The sequence below is a fragment of the Neomonachus schauinslandi genome, chromosome X (assembly GCF_002201575.2).
Source record: "Neomonachus schauinslandi chromosome X, ASM220157v2, whole genome shotgun sequence".
Lineage (NCBI taxonomy): Eukaryota > Metazoa > Chordata > Mammalia > Carnivora > Phocidae > Neomonachus > Neomonachus schauinslandi.
In genome coordinates this window covers 88107872-88124216 of record NC_058419.1, presented here as the reverse complement: position 1 = coordinate 88124216, position 16345 = coordinate 88107872, and the positions used below count along the sequence as shown (strand labels likewise).

General features: G+C 45.3%; 1 pseudogene; it reads left to right on the top strand.

Annotated features, from left to right (window-relative positions):
- The first annotated feature begins 10762 nt into the window (after positions 1 to 10762).
- LOC110573056 lies at positions 10763 to 13227 on the top strand (annotated as a pseudogene).
- Positions 13228 to 16345: the final 3118 nt, after the last annotated feature.

The window sequence follows — 16345 nt, the reverse complement described above, 5'->3', positions numbered from 1 at the left end:
TTGATTTTTGTTTGAAAAAATATGGTCACCATGCCCACTGACCACAGGAGCAAAATCTCCTGCTTTCTTAAAAAAAGATTTTATTTATTTGTTTGAGAGAGAGAGCATGAGTGGGGTGAAGGGGCAGAAAGAGAGGGAGAAGCAGACTCCCTGCTGAGTGGGGGCAGCCAAAGTGGGGCTCAATCCCAGAACCCCAGGATCATGACCTGAGCTTAAGGCAGACGCTGAGCCACCCAGGCGTCCTCTTAAATCTCTTGTTTTTGATGAGTCACCCCCTGTGCCGTGAGGACCACGAGGCAAGCCTTAGTCACTCTTCCACACCCCAGTGGGACGTACAGGAAGAAGAGTATCTTCAGCTGGATTTGGCGACCAGCGTCTGCTCTGGCAAACATGACCTCAAGTTGTTGCCACAGTGGCTTGGACTGTAGACAATGCTTCCTAGGGAAACTAGAGGAGGCAAGACCCCCAACATGGCATTTAGAAGCAAAATGTGACATTACTAAGTGAGGCGCAATTCTGGGGCTCACCGTTTACACTGTTGAATTCCAGGGGGCATCATTCCCATAGGACACAATGTAATGGGGTCCCCTGGATGTGTGCAGCATGGCAGCCTGGATCCCCATGAACACTACGAGCCTTTCCTGAATCTGTCTTCCCTATTGCAGGGGGGAAAAAAAGCGCTTGGAGCACACTCCACCCCAATCTGTAAGTTCTCTCAAGTGTGGGTACCGAGAAGTACTTTATTGTGGAAAAGAGCACAAAATAATTTGTATAATGATTACTCTGCAAGATGTGAAGAGATACTCTGAAACCATTATCTACCATGAAAGGCTCAAAACAGATCTGGCTTTCCTATTTTTCCAAAACAGAGACAACTCTTGCAGCATAAACTTTAGTTAAGTATATGTTCCAGTTTTCTTTTCTCAAGAAAGTCCTCCTTCCTCCTCCCAAACAAATCAGCAAATACAGTTGTTCACAGCCCTACTCATCATGTGACATTTATGACCAGGACATCAGTGGGGAATATAATGAAAGCAGATAATTAGAAACGTCCCCCCAAAATGATTTTAAACATAATGGAGGGCTAAAAACAAAACAAAACAAAACAAAACAAACAAACACCTCAACCCTTGGCTTTGTTCTTTTGTTATTTTTTTTTTTTTTTAAAGATTTTATTTATTTATTTGACAGAGAGAGAGACAGCGAGAGCAGGAACACAAGCAGGGGGAGTGGGAGAGGGAGAAGCAGGCTTCCCACTGAGCAGGGAGCCCGATGCGGGGCTCGATCCCAGGACCCCGGGATCATGACCTGAGCCAAAGGCAGACGCTTAACGACTGAGTCACCCAGGCGCCCCTGTTCTTTTGTTCTTAATGTGTGCATTTTGTTCCTTGGGGTGGCTTATACAATACAAAGCCAATGTTGAATCAAAAAGCTGGACTACACTCAAATAAACCCAGAGGTATGGAATCTTCTAGCAATGAGGGTCTTAGAAGATCTTGCTGAAGTCTATCCTAATCCCTTGGGCTCCAGCCTTTTATGCTGTCTTCAGTGGAAATGGGAAAACTTCTCACCATTACCACCCCTTGCCATACAGGGAATCAGTCCTTCCTTTTGGGTACACGTCATTGCGTCCCCAAACATTTACCCAAAGAGAAAACCCTGCAACCCACAGGCTCTGGCTTTCTTTTATTGGCTGTCTAGGCCGGCCCCTGAATGAGCTGGGGGATGGAGGGGATGGGAAGAAAGCACGGGCCTTTGTTAGCATAAAAGAATTGGAATAGGACAACGTGAAGAAGTAGCCTTCTTCTGTACTAAACACAACTCCCCAGTGTTGAAACCTTTTATCCTGATCAATGAGAGCGCTCTGATAATGGCCACAATCCCTACTCCCTTCCCACTACTCTTTATAGAACCCCAACCAGGGACCGAACTCACTGATCTTCGTAAGAATTTGGCAAAATGGGCATTATTGTTTTACTGAAAATGAAACCAAGACAGAGATAAGGTCATCGAGCTACAAATCAACAAGATCTGGGATTGGATCCCAAGTCTGCTGACCTCAAAGCCTACAGCCGGATGCCTCTAGCTTATGCAGACCACACTGCAGCTTAAACCATATACCACCTAAAAACATGGGTCGAGTCTAGATCCAGAAGCAGAATTTCCCTGTGCGTCCCAAAGATTTTCCTCTCATTTGGGCATCCTGGGCTTTGCCAAGATTCCAAAAGAAAGGAGGCGTCAGTCCTTATATCTTGTTAAATCCTAAAATCTACTAACCCTTCCTTACCCCTCCCTTTGCCTACCTGTTCCATCTACTTTCCAGCACTTGCGGGCACTCACAGCTAGGGGAAGGGCCATGGAATCAGTAGTCACACGGGAGGAGATGGAAACAGATGTGTGTCCCTGTTCCTCTGGAAACAAACAAACAAAAAAGTATAGGTACACGGCACCAAAGGTAGCATCACCAAAATAAGATACGGCATATATTCATTCATTCACTAATACTTGATGAGCAATTAAAATGATCAGATTTTCCCTAACACTTTCTCCTCTCTAGGAGGCGTCTACACTGGTACAACCTTTCTGGAGGACAACTGAGCAATACTTATGAAATCTATAAGAATTACATGCACACATACCATTTGTCGTGGACTACGTTCCCTAGAAACAGAGGCTGCAACCAGGATTCTTGTGCAGGTTACTTATTGAGGGAATGTTCTCCGGAGAAACCTGCAGGGGAGTAAGAGAAGCGGGATGTCGGGAGAAGGAACTAGGGCAAGATGTGGCTTCAGATCCATCTAGCCTCTGCCTGATCCCACAAGGCGCTCTTGAGTGAAAAGTGGACCACCGAGGCCGTTCTGCCCAGATACAAAGAGGCCGGGCTGCTATACCCACGCACCTGTTTGTCATTGGTCAAGGGCTGCCCCCAGAAGGGCATATGGCTTCTAAGACATCTGCAGGCCAGGCAGCAACTGTCAGTCAGCAACAGTTCCCCGGAAAAGAAAGCAGGTGTGAGCTTTTAGCAACCACCATCTGCTGCAGCTAGGGAATGGGTGTGCCAGTCGCATAAAAGCGTTCTGGGCCAGGCACCAACAACATCTGCCATCGTTGGACCCAGCAATCCCATATCTAGTAATTCATCCTCCGTATGTTTGCACTTGTGCAACATAATGCATGTCCAAGTTTATTCATCGCCACATTGTTTATAATAGGAAAAGGCCCGTCAATAAACGACACATTAGTGGTTAGTTACATTACGGCACATCCATACAATGGAATATTTGGTGGGTGTGGGAAAAATAAGAGTAAGGAAACTTTCCATGTAGGGATATAGGATGACTTTCAGTATGTATTTTCACGTGAAAAAAGCAAGATGCAGAATGCAATATGTATAGTATGCCACTATATATGTCTGTTTTAAGAATATATATACATATGTGTTTGTATATGCTTAAGTTAACCCTAGAAGGATAGACAAGACATTGGATACACTGTGGCTGGAAGACAGAGTGGAAGGGAAAGTTTATGGTGTCTATCACTTTGTACCTTATAAATTTTATACTATATGAATATATTACCTATTCAAATGAAATGAGTGAAGATGGATGGATAGATAGATAAATAGATACATACATACATACATACATAGATTTGCCCTGAAACCCACCCAGGAGTTTCTGCCTCTCCCTTGACAACCCAAAGAGGCAGAACCATGGGACATTTTAAAACTCAACTGTTTTCCTATTCAGGGGTAAGTAACTTCCTTCCTGATGATTGCTGCTGTATTCCCTGCACTTGTGTGTAATCTCTGTTTTAACCAATAGCCTCTTACTTTCCAACTGCAACAGGCTTTCTTTTTGAATTCTGAGCCAGGCTATAACGGAAAGCCAGATTTCCCAAAACATATTAAATTTAGGCTACATAGGTTTCTTTTTTTTTTTTTTAAGATTTATTTATTTATTTTAGAGAGGTGGAGGGAGGAGGGGCAGATGGAGAGGGAAAGAGAGAATCCCAAGCAGATGCCCCGCTGAACGTGAAGCCTGACATGGGGCTTGATCTCACGACCCTGAGATCACGGCCTGAGCTGAAATCAAGAGTCAGACGCATAACCAACTGAGCCACCCAGGCGCCCCTAGGCTGCATAGGTTTCTGCCCTGCAGGACTTATCAGAGCCTTTAATGTTACAATGTGCATTTTGAATCTCCTTAAAGATGCAGAATTGTCCCTAAAATTAAGGGCTCAGCTGGGCAGTTCTTGCTTGAGCTCTCTCAATGACTGCAGTAATCTGAAAGTTCGACTGAGCTGCATGTCCAAAATGGCTCATTCACATGGTTGGCAGTTTGGCTGTCGGTTGGAAGTTCAGTTGGGCTGTGAGCTGGAGCACTTCCATAGGGCCTTGACAGCATGTGGGTCTCAGGGTAGTTAGATTCCTTACATGCACTTGACTTCCCCACAGCAAGTGTCCCAAGAACCAAGCAGAAGCCATATGGCCTTCTCTGAACTTGCCTCAAAAGTTATGCAGCTCACTTTTGCTAGTTCTGTTGGTGACAAAGGAGTCACTAAGGGCAGCCCAGATTCAGGTGGAGAGGCCATAGAACCCACCTGGGAAGAGCGTCAAAGAATTTGTGGACATGTCTAAAAACTGCCACAGTTCATCATTCCTGTGATTGTACAGATGGGGCCCAAGAAGAATATTTCACCAAAAAAACAATTGAATCCATGCTGCAGAAAAGATCAAGTGGTAGTAGGTGCATTTCAGCCTCAAATACGGGGTTTCCTTAAGTGCTCAGAGGATGCTATATAAACATGCAGTGACATTTCGTCAAAGGCAAAGCTGGTTTCTGCATGAACCTGCTCTGGACTATGAATCATGTCTATTTGTCATGGAATCATGCCATGTGTTAACTGCATGTTTCACTGACTTATTTTTGAAAACTGACAGATAAGGCTGGTTTCGAGATTAATTATAGTGTGTAAGAAGGAAAGATCTGTCAAGTGTTCTGTATCAGTCTATTTAATAATCATACCATTTGCAACTACAAAGAAACTATAGCATTTCTGACCAATTTCACCATGTTTATGAGGATTGAACTGTGCATCCTTTTTGAAACTAAAATTTGTTCTTTAATGTTGATTTATTTATTGATTTCTTTATTGATTTATCTTTGAGAGCGAGAGAAAGAAAGGTGGGGAGAGGCAGAGGAAGAGGGAGAAAGAGAATCTCAAGCAGGCTCCATGCCCAGTGCAGAGCCTGATATGGGGCTTGATCTCATAACCCTGAGATCATGACCTGAGCCTAAACCAAGAGTTGGACGCTTAACCAACTGAGCCACCCAGGCGCCCCTGAAACTAAAATTTGAGGGGATGAAATGATGCTCTATGGTTTACTTTGACAGAAAGAACCGAAAACCCATTAATCTTTAGTATAGGAATTTTGAGTCCTCGGTTTGGATCATCGATATTACTTCAGTCTTTCAGTGATGTTTGTCTATGGAAGTAAAGTTGAACATCCAGATGAAAGAAAATGCTGACTTCCTTTACCATCTAACTAAAGGAAGAAAATGCCCGTAGGATTTTAGTTCATCAGGACAATAAATCAAAAATGAGGACCCCCACTTAAGCATATTATAGCGGCAAAGTTCCTTGTCAGCAAGTCTGAGGATTATGTAACCACTACAAGTCCTGTCTCCCCAGTCCAGTAAAACGACATTAGCAGCAAAAGCTCAGAGAGCATGTGAGTAATGCATAATTAACACATTTTGGAAATCATGTGGCTAAGGCAAGTAAATCTTTCACAAGCTCTTAATATACAAGAAAGATTTTACATATTCTGTGAAGAGAGGAGAACAAAACAGGCTGGCTGTAGAAGTAGTTTGAAAAAAGATGGGATAATTTTTTAAGTGGGAAGGAGGCATGGGTCTTTGTCCTTGGTCCTTGTGCCTTTGGTTAAGCAGATTAGCCGAGGAGCCAGAGGAGGCAAACAAAGGTGCTTCTGTCCCCTCCAGCCAAGCTGGAAATAAGGACATGATTCATGAACCAACATGGAGCAAGTAAGCTGGGGCAGGACAGCACATCCTCAATGGCAGGTCACAGCACCATACGGCAAGGGGCAGAAACAATAGGAGAAAGCTACGGAGTGGAGGAAGGGCTGGTTTGTTCAGGAAAGCTGAAGTTATAAGAAAAACAAACCATAGTGAAATACTGGGCACCCACCTTCCCAATCACAGGCCAGTGTGCAAAGGGCTCTTGTCACTTTACTAAGAGGGGTCCAGCTTCACAACCTTCCATGTTTTCCTTGCTACTGATGAGTCCACAGGGGACACCATGTGGACCGTGTTAAAGACTCGGCAGATCTTTTTTTTTTTTTTTTTTTAAAGATTTTATTTATTTATTTGAGACAGAGAGAATGAGAGAGACAGAGAGCACATGAGAGGGGGGAGGGTCAGAGGGAGAAGCAGGCTCCCTGCCGAGCAGGGAGCCCGATGCGGGACTCGATCCAGGGACTCCAGGATCATGACCTGAGCCGAAGGCAGTCGCTTAACCAACTGAGCCACCCAGGCGCCCAAGACTCGGCAGATCTTAAAACTGGAAAAGACCGTAGAGATCATTTGGTTCAGCCATTTTCACTTTGGGAGTCCTCTGGCTCTCAATACACGACAATTTTCTTGTCTTCAAAGGACCTCGGGCTCAATTGTTTGTTGTCATCTTTGCATGGTTACCTCCTACTTCGAAGGTCTTCTCAGCAATCTCCATTTTCTCAGAGCTCTCTGTGAACTCCAGACTCTTGGAATTGCCCGAGACTTCCCACTTGGCAGTCACCGTGGCTTCGCTATCGCTTCCCAAACGTCTTAGGTTCCCACTTCGCTGCTGGAGAGAAAGCTGGTTGGGTCTTTTCTGGATACTTGAAAACTAATTTCCTGGAGAACTTTTTTAAACAAGATTTTATTTATTTATTTGAGTGAGAGAGAGAGAGAGAAAGCACGAGAGGGGGGAGGGTCAGAGAGGTAAGCAGACTCCCTGCTGAGCAGAGAGCCCGATATGGGACTCTGATCCTGGAACTCCAGGATCATGACCTGAGCTGAAGGCAGACGCTTAACCGACTGAGCCACGCAGGCGCCCCGCCTGGAGAACTTTTGAGAACCACCTGCTCCCGGCCAGTGCTTCATGCTGGAAGCATTGGTGACGTTACTCCAACCTTCCACCCACAACCTCCAGACCCTCATTCCCCTAGGTTCCCCACATCATATAAACCCTTAAGCCCTTAGTTTCCTGCAATGCAGAGAGCGGCCCTATCTTCCTGATCAAACCCTGTCTTCCTGTCAAAGTTTGCTTAGATTGAGAGGTATCCAAACCTTCCTGCTGCACAGTGAGAGCCAAGATTGTTACTTGAACGCAAGGGTTCTGGGACTGGGGTGCGTGATTCCCACTCCCAAATTGTGGGGTGCAGGAATCATGAGCACCCTGGACCAAGGGATGCCCAAAAGACATATATTCACTGTGCCTCTTGATTTTAAGTATCAGAAACCCATTGGAGCCAGCTTCAGCAGAAATATATGAGAGGGGTATTATAAGGATACTAAGGTGTGTCCTGGACTTAAAGGTAGAGTTAGATGATCAAACTTCAAGAATAGGAGAGAACAGGGCTTGAGGAAAATGGGGAACTCATGAATTCCTCCCTCTTCATCTTTAGATTTTTTTACTTCTCTCTGAATTTCTGCTTTGTTCTTCCCTTTCACTGCGGAAAGGTTTTCTCTGTCTCCCAGGCAAATGGAAGCAAAGATTCTGGATTAGTTTATACAGAAAAAGCAGGTAGAAATAGGACGAGGGCCATTCTCTTGCACCAAATCTCTACTGGTGTCAAGTTCACCAAAATTTGAATGCAGTCTGTGAACACAGAGGCTGGAGCCTCAGGCTGGAAAGAGGGCATGGCTGGGAACCTGGTAAGACAGACGTCTGAAATGGTGCAGAATCATATTCCAGGTTCACTGTGGAAGTGAACACACACACACACACACACACACACACAAATGGCTCGCCAATAGTATACAGAGTAACAAACCCAGGAAACAGGGTGTGTGTGCCACTTCCCTTCAATTTCCTACCATGAAGGAGAGCTGAGTTGAAGCAACTACCAAACCTTTCAACGAAGTCAGCATGTGAAAATAAAACAAAGGAAAAGGAAAACAAAAAGCAAGGAAAAGGCACTCCAAATGAATGTGCAAACAAAAATTCTAGAGCACATAAGGGAGTCCTATGCTAAGCAAAAAACATCTAACAAAATAATCTGATACCAACTCAGTGAAGTCAATGTTATGGAACTGAAAGCGACTTCAGAATAATCATGTTTGAGATGCTCTAGATCAGTGAAGGCATAACATGCATTAGAGGGAGGGCAGGGGTCCTGCAGGGGCGCCAGGGTGGTTCCGTCGGCTAAGTGTCCCACTCTTGATCTCAGCTCAGGTCTTGATCTCTGGAGCCTACTTTAAAAAAAAAAAAGAAAGAAAGAAAGAAAGAGGGCTTGGATCCTTCCCCCAACCCTGGGCTTCTGATCACAAGCACCTAACCCCTCAGTGCCACCTCACCCCCAAAGACCTGCTTCCCCTCTCCGTTAAGACCATGAGTCCTATGCAGGGCTGTTCCTTTGTCCCTGATGGCTCTGCTTGGCCATGGCTCCAGAAAGCCTGGTCTCCTTTTCTCCTCCAGGTTCTGGGCTCGGTGAGCACCTTCCACTGTACGCCACATGCCACTCTCATCTGGGAGACTTCTTACCGAAGGTCTTTTCGGTTCTTCCATGGTTGTGTTTTTTTTTTTTAATTGACTATTTTTTAGAGCAGTTTTAGACTTATAGGAAAAGAAATTGGAAAGTACAGAGAGTTCCCAAATGCCTCCCCCTCCACCACCAACCCAGTTTCCCCTACTTTTTACATCTTGCATCAATGTGGTACATTTGTTACAATGGATGAACCAGTATTGGTACATTATTGTTAACTAAAGTCCATAGTACAAATGTTTAATAACATGTATTCACCATTACTGTATCAGACAGGATAGTTTCACTGCCCCCCAAAATCCTTTGTGCTCCCCCTACAAATTCCTCTCTCCTATCCAACCCCCAGCAACAACCAATCTTTTTACTGTCTCCATAATTTTGCCTTTTCTAGAAGATCATATAGTTGGAATCACACAGTATGTAGCCTTTTCATACTATCTTCTTTCACTTAGCAACATGCATTTAAGATTCCTCTAGGTCCCATCATGACTTGATAGCTCATTCCTATTTTTTTTTAAGATTTTATTTATTTAATTTTTAAGAGAAAGCGAGAGAGATCACAGAGGGAGAGGGAGTGGCAAACCAACCACTGAGCAGAGAGCCTGACGTGGGGCTCAATCCCAGAACCCTGAGACCATGACTTGAGCTGAAGGCAGATGCCCAACTGACTGAGCCACCCAGGTGCCACGATAGCTCATTTCTTTTTAGCACCAAATAACATTCTATTTTAATCTATTCACTTACTGAAGGACATTTTGATTGTTTCCAAGTTTTGGAAATTATGAACAAACTATGAACAAATATGCTATAAGCATCCATATGCAGGCTTTGGTGTAGACACAAGTTTTCAACTCCTTTGGATAAATACTAAGGAGCACTATTGCTGGATGGTATAATAAGAGTATATTTAAACTTTGTAAGAAACTGTCAAACTGTCTTCCAAAGCAGCTGTACCGTTTTACATTCCCACCAGCAATGAATGAGCGTTCCTGTTGCTCCATCTCCCTGTCAGCATTTGGTGTTGTCAGTGTTCTGGATTTTGGCCATTCTAATAAGGGTGCAGTGGGATCTCCGTTGTTTTTATTTGCATTTCCCTAACGACATAAGATATGGAGCATCTTTTCGTATGCTTATTTGCCATCTGTATATCTTCTCTGGTGAGGTGTCTATTCAGGTCTTTTGCTCATTTTTAAAAAAGATTTTATTTTATTTATTTGAGAAAGAGAGAGAGAGAGCAGGGGGGAGGAACAGAGGGAGAAGGAGAAGCAGACTCCCCGCCGAGCAGGCAGCCCAATGCAGGACTCAATCCCAAGACCCTGGGATCATGACCTGAGCCTCAGGCAGATGCTTAACCAACTGAGCCACCCAGGCACCCAAGGCCTTTTGTTCATTTTTTAACTGGGTTGTTTGTTTTCTTATTGTTGTGTCTTCAGTGAGTGCTCCTCTTTAACAACTAGTTTTCAAAAAGCCAGATTTCCAAGTTCTCCCAGGGCATTAACTACAAGCCACCACGCTGTCCCCTGAAATGTTTCACAGACCTTGAGTTGGCATTTTCCCTCTCTTTTCTGACTCTCATGTGAGTTTTTGGTTTTTTTTAAGATTTTATTTATTTGACAGAGAGAGACCCAGCGAGAGAGGGAACACAAGCAGGGGGAGTGGGAGAGGGAGAAGCAGGCTTCCCGCTGAGCAGGGAGCCTGATGCAGGGCTCGATCCCAGGACCCTGGGATCATGACCTGAGCCCAAGGCAGCTTGGGCTCAACTGAGCCACCCAGGCGCCCCTCTCATGAGAGTTTTTTGATCTGTGGACACATACTGTGGAACTGCATGGGGCACCACTGGTAGACTTCCTTCTGGGTCCAGTTGATAACAAGAGCCGCCGCCAATGCATCTGGCCAAGCCTGCTCGCAAGGAAACATTTGCAGCCTACCAGGCTGTTGCACTTGTGACAAAGAAGCCAAACAGTTAACAGCTGCCAACACTTGTTTGTAGTCATGTTGGAACACCATGGGATCCAGTTCACCTTTTTCCCAGGCCCTCTGAATCTCACATTTTTAAAGAAATCAGGGCAAGAGGAAGTTGGGAGAGCAGAAGAGCACTGAGATTCTAAGATGGCTGCAGCAATTCTTCAGGTTACACTCACGTCTTTGACCCAGATGATGAGTGTGCCCAGAGTTCTACCCAGGACTAGTGAAGAGTGCACAGGAAAGAGTAGAAGGTCTTCAGCCTGGAAACGAGGGTGGAAAGAATCATAGAAAAGACCAAATATGGGACTTGATTGGTATGGGGGATGAGTATGATGCATCTGATTCTTCTGCTCGCTGACTTGGACTTGAAGCGTGTAATGAGCTTCTTCTTGCTTCTCTGACCACGAAGTATGGAGCACTTTACATCAACCTGAGAACCTGCAGTTATGACAAGCTTCGGAATTTGACAACGACTTAATTCAAGAGGGAAAATTACCAAAAGAAGTTGGAGGAAGGAAGGAAGAAGAGAAAAAAGAAAAAAAGATGACAATTTCAACAGGGAGAAGAAGTAAACAAAGCCCAGGTTTTCTTAAACTGGTTTCATAGCTCTCAGTGCTGGTAAGAAGAAGAAGAGAAGGAGGAGGAGGAGGAAGAATGAGGAGGGAGGAGGAGGAATGCTCAAGGGGCACTAAATGATAAAGAGATGGTGAAGAAATTTCAGAAAGAGAAATAGTCCCCCAAAAAACAGGCATGAGGAGCATAAGCCTGTGAGAATGGGGGAGCATCTCCCACCCTTTGCTCTCACCCTTCTGCTCTGCTTCTGACAGCAATTTGTCCAGGAGGTCACTGCCATGGTCTCTCTCACTGATTTGGACTTGAAGTAGTTGCTCAGTGAGTCTCCGGAAGGAAGAACCCTCTGTGAAACGGGTGATGAAAGAGATTCCCATGGGGTGGGATTGGACCAGGAATTCAAAGAGTTCTCTTCCCTCTGCAAAGGCCTGCCAGTGCCCTGGAGAGATGTACTGAGGAGCTGGCTCAGGCTGCCAGAACCGCTGAGGGAGAGTACAAATGAAGTTCTTCGCCCAGGATATTAATGGGATCCTATTAAACATGGAAGTACAAACCTGGGAGCTGAGCAGCCGAGTCCGTTCTGAAGTGCATGGCCATGGGACTTCATTCTTGATCTGCAGCAAGGACATCCTGCTCATACTTGCTCAAAAACTTCTCTGGGAGGTGTGTGTGTGTGGGGGGGGTGCATCTGAAGGAGCCTCTACAGAAACTGAAAGAAGCTATTGGCACGGCAATGCCAGAGCAGATGGTCAAGTACCAGGATGAATGCCAGGCACACACACAAGCAAAGACTGCAGAGATGCTGGAAGAGGAGAAAGACACGGAGCAGAGAGAACAGATTTGTTCTGGTAAAGAAGAGGAAAAGGGGAACAGAGCCCAGAGGAAATTGGGAGAGAATGTTGAAATCGGGGAGGTGCTCTGTCAGGTGGTGGTCTGGAAAGAAACAAGAGCCATTCTGGGGAGTAGGAGGGTGAAAGCTTTCCTGGATGCCGAGGTCCAAACTCTCTGGCCCCAAGGCTGGGTGTAGACCACGTCTCTGTGTAAGGACAGCAGACCACACCATGGGCTGCTGACATCGATACTGACCAAGAAGAAAGTAATGGCTCCTTCAACATCAAGGTGAAGGAATCATAGACTAAGCCTCATAACAGGGTCCTCATCCCATCAGCCAAAATCGGCAGCCCCGCTGCTTTGCATATACGTCTCCACTCTTTATGTATAAAAGTAAAAAAGGAATTTTCCAAAGCCCAACCCTCTGGACCATCCCTCTCTAGCTCTCTGTAATCACCCTCAATTTTCTGGTGGAATGAACAGTGACACTGGAGCAGTCTGAGGAGAAAAGTCCCAAGAGTTCTGGCTACAAAGAGGGCTCCTGCCAGACTCCCCTGAGCAAAGCTTTCCAGAAGAACAACAGTCTTAATTGCAGCACCGCAGAGCCTGGAACCAAGTCATTCCTGTATGCGGCATGGGACGGCATGAAAGTTTCACTCCTGCACCCCACCCACCTACTTCCATTTGACAACAACCTTCCAGACCCGAAATCTTCCACTGAGTCTCAGCGTCCATTCCTCCACAGCAGCCTCTTCGGGAGGCATTTCAGCCCCCAGCACGGTTCTCTTAAGAACCCAGCTTCATCCTCTACCTCCCTGAGCCACATGGCAAGACGATGTTCCAGCTCTTCAGGGCTATCCTACAAGTCTGCCCTCGCTGGCTCTGGCTCCCAACATGGGGTTTCTTCTAGCAGCTCTCCTCTGGAGGAACAACAATCCAGAGAGCTCCTTTTCTTCCCGAAAATGCACTCCCATGTGTACAACCTCCCCCCACAGGACAGTCTGCCAATGAGCATGTCCCAAGCCCACAGTGAGCAAACCTGTTTCTCAGAAGCTGGCCTTGGTGGTCCAAATGGAGATCCTGGTGATTGAAGCCAGGGAGGAACAAAGGTACTGACCTCCTCCCTGAAGCCCACCATGGGTAGCAGCCCATGCTCCCCGAAAGGAGCTTAGCTGGTGCTCTGGGTTTCACATCTGTGTTGCTGGACAGGTAATGGAGAGGCAGATCTTGGGAGGGAGAGAGTTCTGGGTTTGGAATACGGAAGCATATGTGTTTCTGAATTTCAGCACTGTGGCAGATCAGCTTGTATACCTACATCTTAAGTCTGCCAAACACTTTGGCATTTGGTCAGAGTACCTCATGCAGTCGCACAAGCCGAGGACTCCTGGCCATGAGAGGATCCATGGGATGGCCATGCTATCCATCCCACCCTCAAATGGTGTAGTCACTGGGACAAAAGCCTGGACTGAAGCCACAACCAAGAGAAGTAGCTTTGTCTTTCTGAAAATATATTAAGAGGACACCTGGGTGGCTCAGTCGATGAAGCGTCTGCCTTCGGCTCAGGTCATGATCTCGGGGTCCTGGGATTGAGTCCCGCATTGGGCTCCCTGCTCAGCCCCTCCCCCTCCCCGTCCGCCCCTCCCCCCGCTCTGCCCCTCCTCCCCGCTCATGTTCTCTCTCTCTCTCTCAAAAATAAATAAAATCTTAAAAAAAAAAAGGAAAGAAAATATATTAAGAGCACGTAGGGGGAAAGCAGAGGGGGAGATGAACCAGGAGAGACTATGGACTCTGAGAAACAAACTGGGGGTTCTAGAGGGGAGGGGGGTGGGGGCATGGGTTAGCCTAGTGATGGGTATTAAAGAGGGCACATACTGAATGGAGCACTGGGTGTTGTACGCAAACAATGAATCATGGAACGCTACATCAAAAACTGATGATGTAATGTATGGTGATTAACATAAAATTAAAAAATGTTAAATTAAAAAAACAAAACAAAAAAAACAAACAAAAAAGAGCACTTAATTCATACTCGTTGTGGGGAACTGATTTCTCCAACATGACAATGAAGCTCTTTTGAAGACTTGCAGATCTACCAGCGGCAAGACAATTCTGATGGGATCTCTAAAGGCACTTACTGGGGGCTCAGCTCTCACCTCTGAGCACTTCTCAAAGAACTCTGTTGAAACACATGTCTGTTTTTGAGACAGAGCCAGTTTTCTTTAGTCAAGCTTTTTACAGTTGACTTCTGTAAATTGGTGTCGTTCTGACTTAAAAGTCATTTGGGCCCACAAGACCTGATTCCCAATTCAGCCAGAGTTCCAGTTTTGTTTTTTCCAGAGTTTGTACAGCTGGACCCCAGAGCTCCAAAGCCCTTGTTGGTCAAATCTTCATTTCTTGATGGGCAGAAGTCTTGGGGGATTCCAAGTCACTGACAGACATGGCAGTATGTTTTCTTAGAAATCCCCTCAGGCAGGGCCATGGGTACAGGCCTCTATGAAGTGTCTGTCATATAGAAACAGGCCTTGAAGTCCTGGAGCTTTCCAAGCACTGGTCTACTCATTCACATGAGGGTAACTTGCAGTTAAGCTTGGAGGATGGATCAAGGACAGACCAAAACAGATATTCCAGAGTTCCCAGGTCACCCAGCTATTCACTCAACCAGTGGCTTTTTCACAAGTGTCTTTAAAATGCTTGCTTTGTGCCTGTGAAATGTGTGGCACGAGGTGGATTTGAACTGTCTGTTCTAGCCCAGTGAATTTAAACATGTCACGCATAAACGGTATTTTATGGTTATGTAATTTATGCAAAATCCTGAACATGGTAGACTCTATAGAACAAATGACTCATTTTCTTCTACAAATATATTGCAAGGATGGGGGGCAGGGGAAGAGGGAAGAGGAACTTATAAGCTAAAAGAAACTTAAGATACATGTCAGCCAAGTGCAATATGTGAAGTTTGTTAAGATACTGGTTGATAGAAATCAACTGCTTTAAAAAAAAAAAAAGACAATGGAGGAAATTAGCACATTTATTGGATATTTGATGACAATAAGGAATTGTTTTAATTTTTTAGGTGTGATAATGGTATCGTGGGAAGGAAGGAAGGAAGGAAGGAAGGACAGACTTGGCTGGCCCTAAAAATTTCCTAAGTGATTGGAGTGTCTTTATTATTCATGGTGGGTGCTTTAGCCCCTGCCTGATAGTCTATGCTAATGAGATGACTCAGGGTAGGAGATGACTCAGGGTAGGGACTGGCCCCGACATAAAGACCAACCAAGTAATTAGAGGGTTGGGGCAGTGAGCCACATGTATCAGCTCGACCTCTGGGAGGAGAGGGGGCCTGGAGATTGAGTTCAACCACATGGGTGATGATTCAATCAGTCATGCCTACATAATGAGACCCCAATGAAAAGTTTGCCTGGCAAAGCTTGGGTGAGCTTTCTGGCTTGGCAATACTCCATATACTTATTGCCACATATCAATGCTGCGAGGGTCACGCATCCCTGAGGACATGGAAGCTTTACATTTGGAACCCTCCTCGTCCAAGATACTGCCCTACGCATGTCTTCTAATTTGCATCCTTTGCCTATAATAAATGTGACTGTGAATAGAATAGGTTTCTGTGAGTTTTCCGCACCTTTCTAGCAAATTATCCAACCTGAAGGTGGTTTTGGGAAATCCCTGAACTTGCAGTTGGTGTCAGAAGTCTTGGACATGGGGCACCTTGGTGGTCAGTTGGTTAAGCGTCTGCCTTCAGCTCAGGTCATGATCTCTGAGTTCTGGGATCAAGCCCCACATTGTGCTTCCTGCTCAGCAGGGAGTCTGCTTCTCTATCTCTTTCCCTCTGCCCCACCTCACAGCTCATTCTCTCTCTCTCAAATAAATAAATAAAATCTTAAAAAGAAAAAAAAAAGAAGTCTTGGGCAGACTTGGCAGTCTGAAGAATGGGGCCCTAAACCTTGAGTTTGGCTAATCCCAGGTAGAAAGAAATCATTGTCCTTAAAAATACATATGGAAAGATTTACAAACTACCATGTCTCGGACTTGCTGAAAAATAATCTGCCCGTGAGGTGTGGGGAGAAGGCAGTGGGGATGTAGATGAAACAAGATTAGCCATGTGAAATCACAGAAGCAAGGTACTGGGAACATAAGAGTTCACGAAATTATTTTCTCTACTTTTGTATATGTCTTAACTTTTCCAAAATGAAA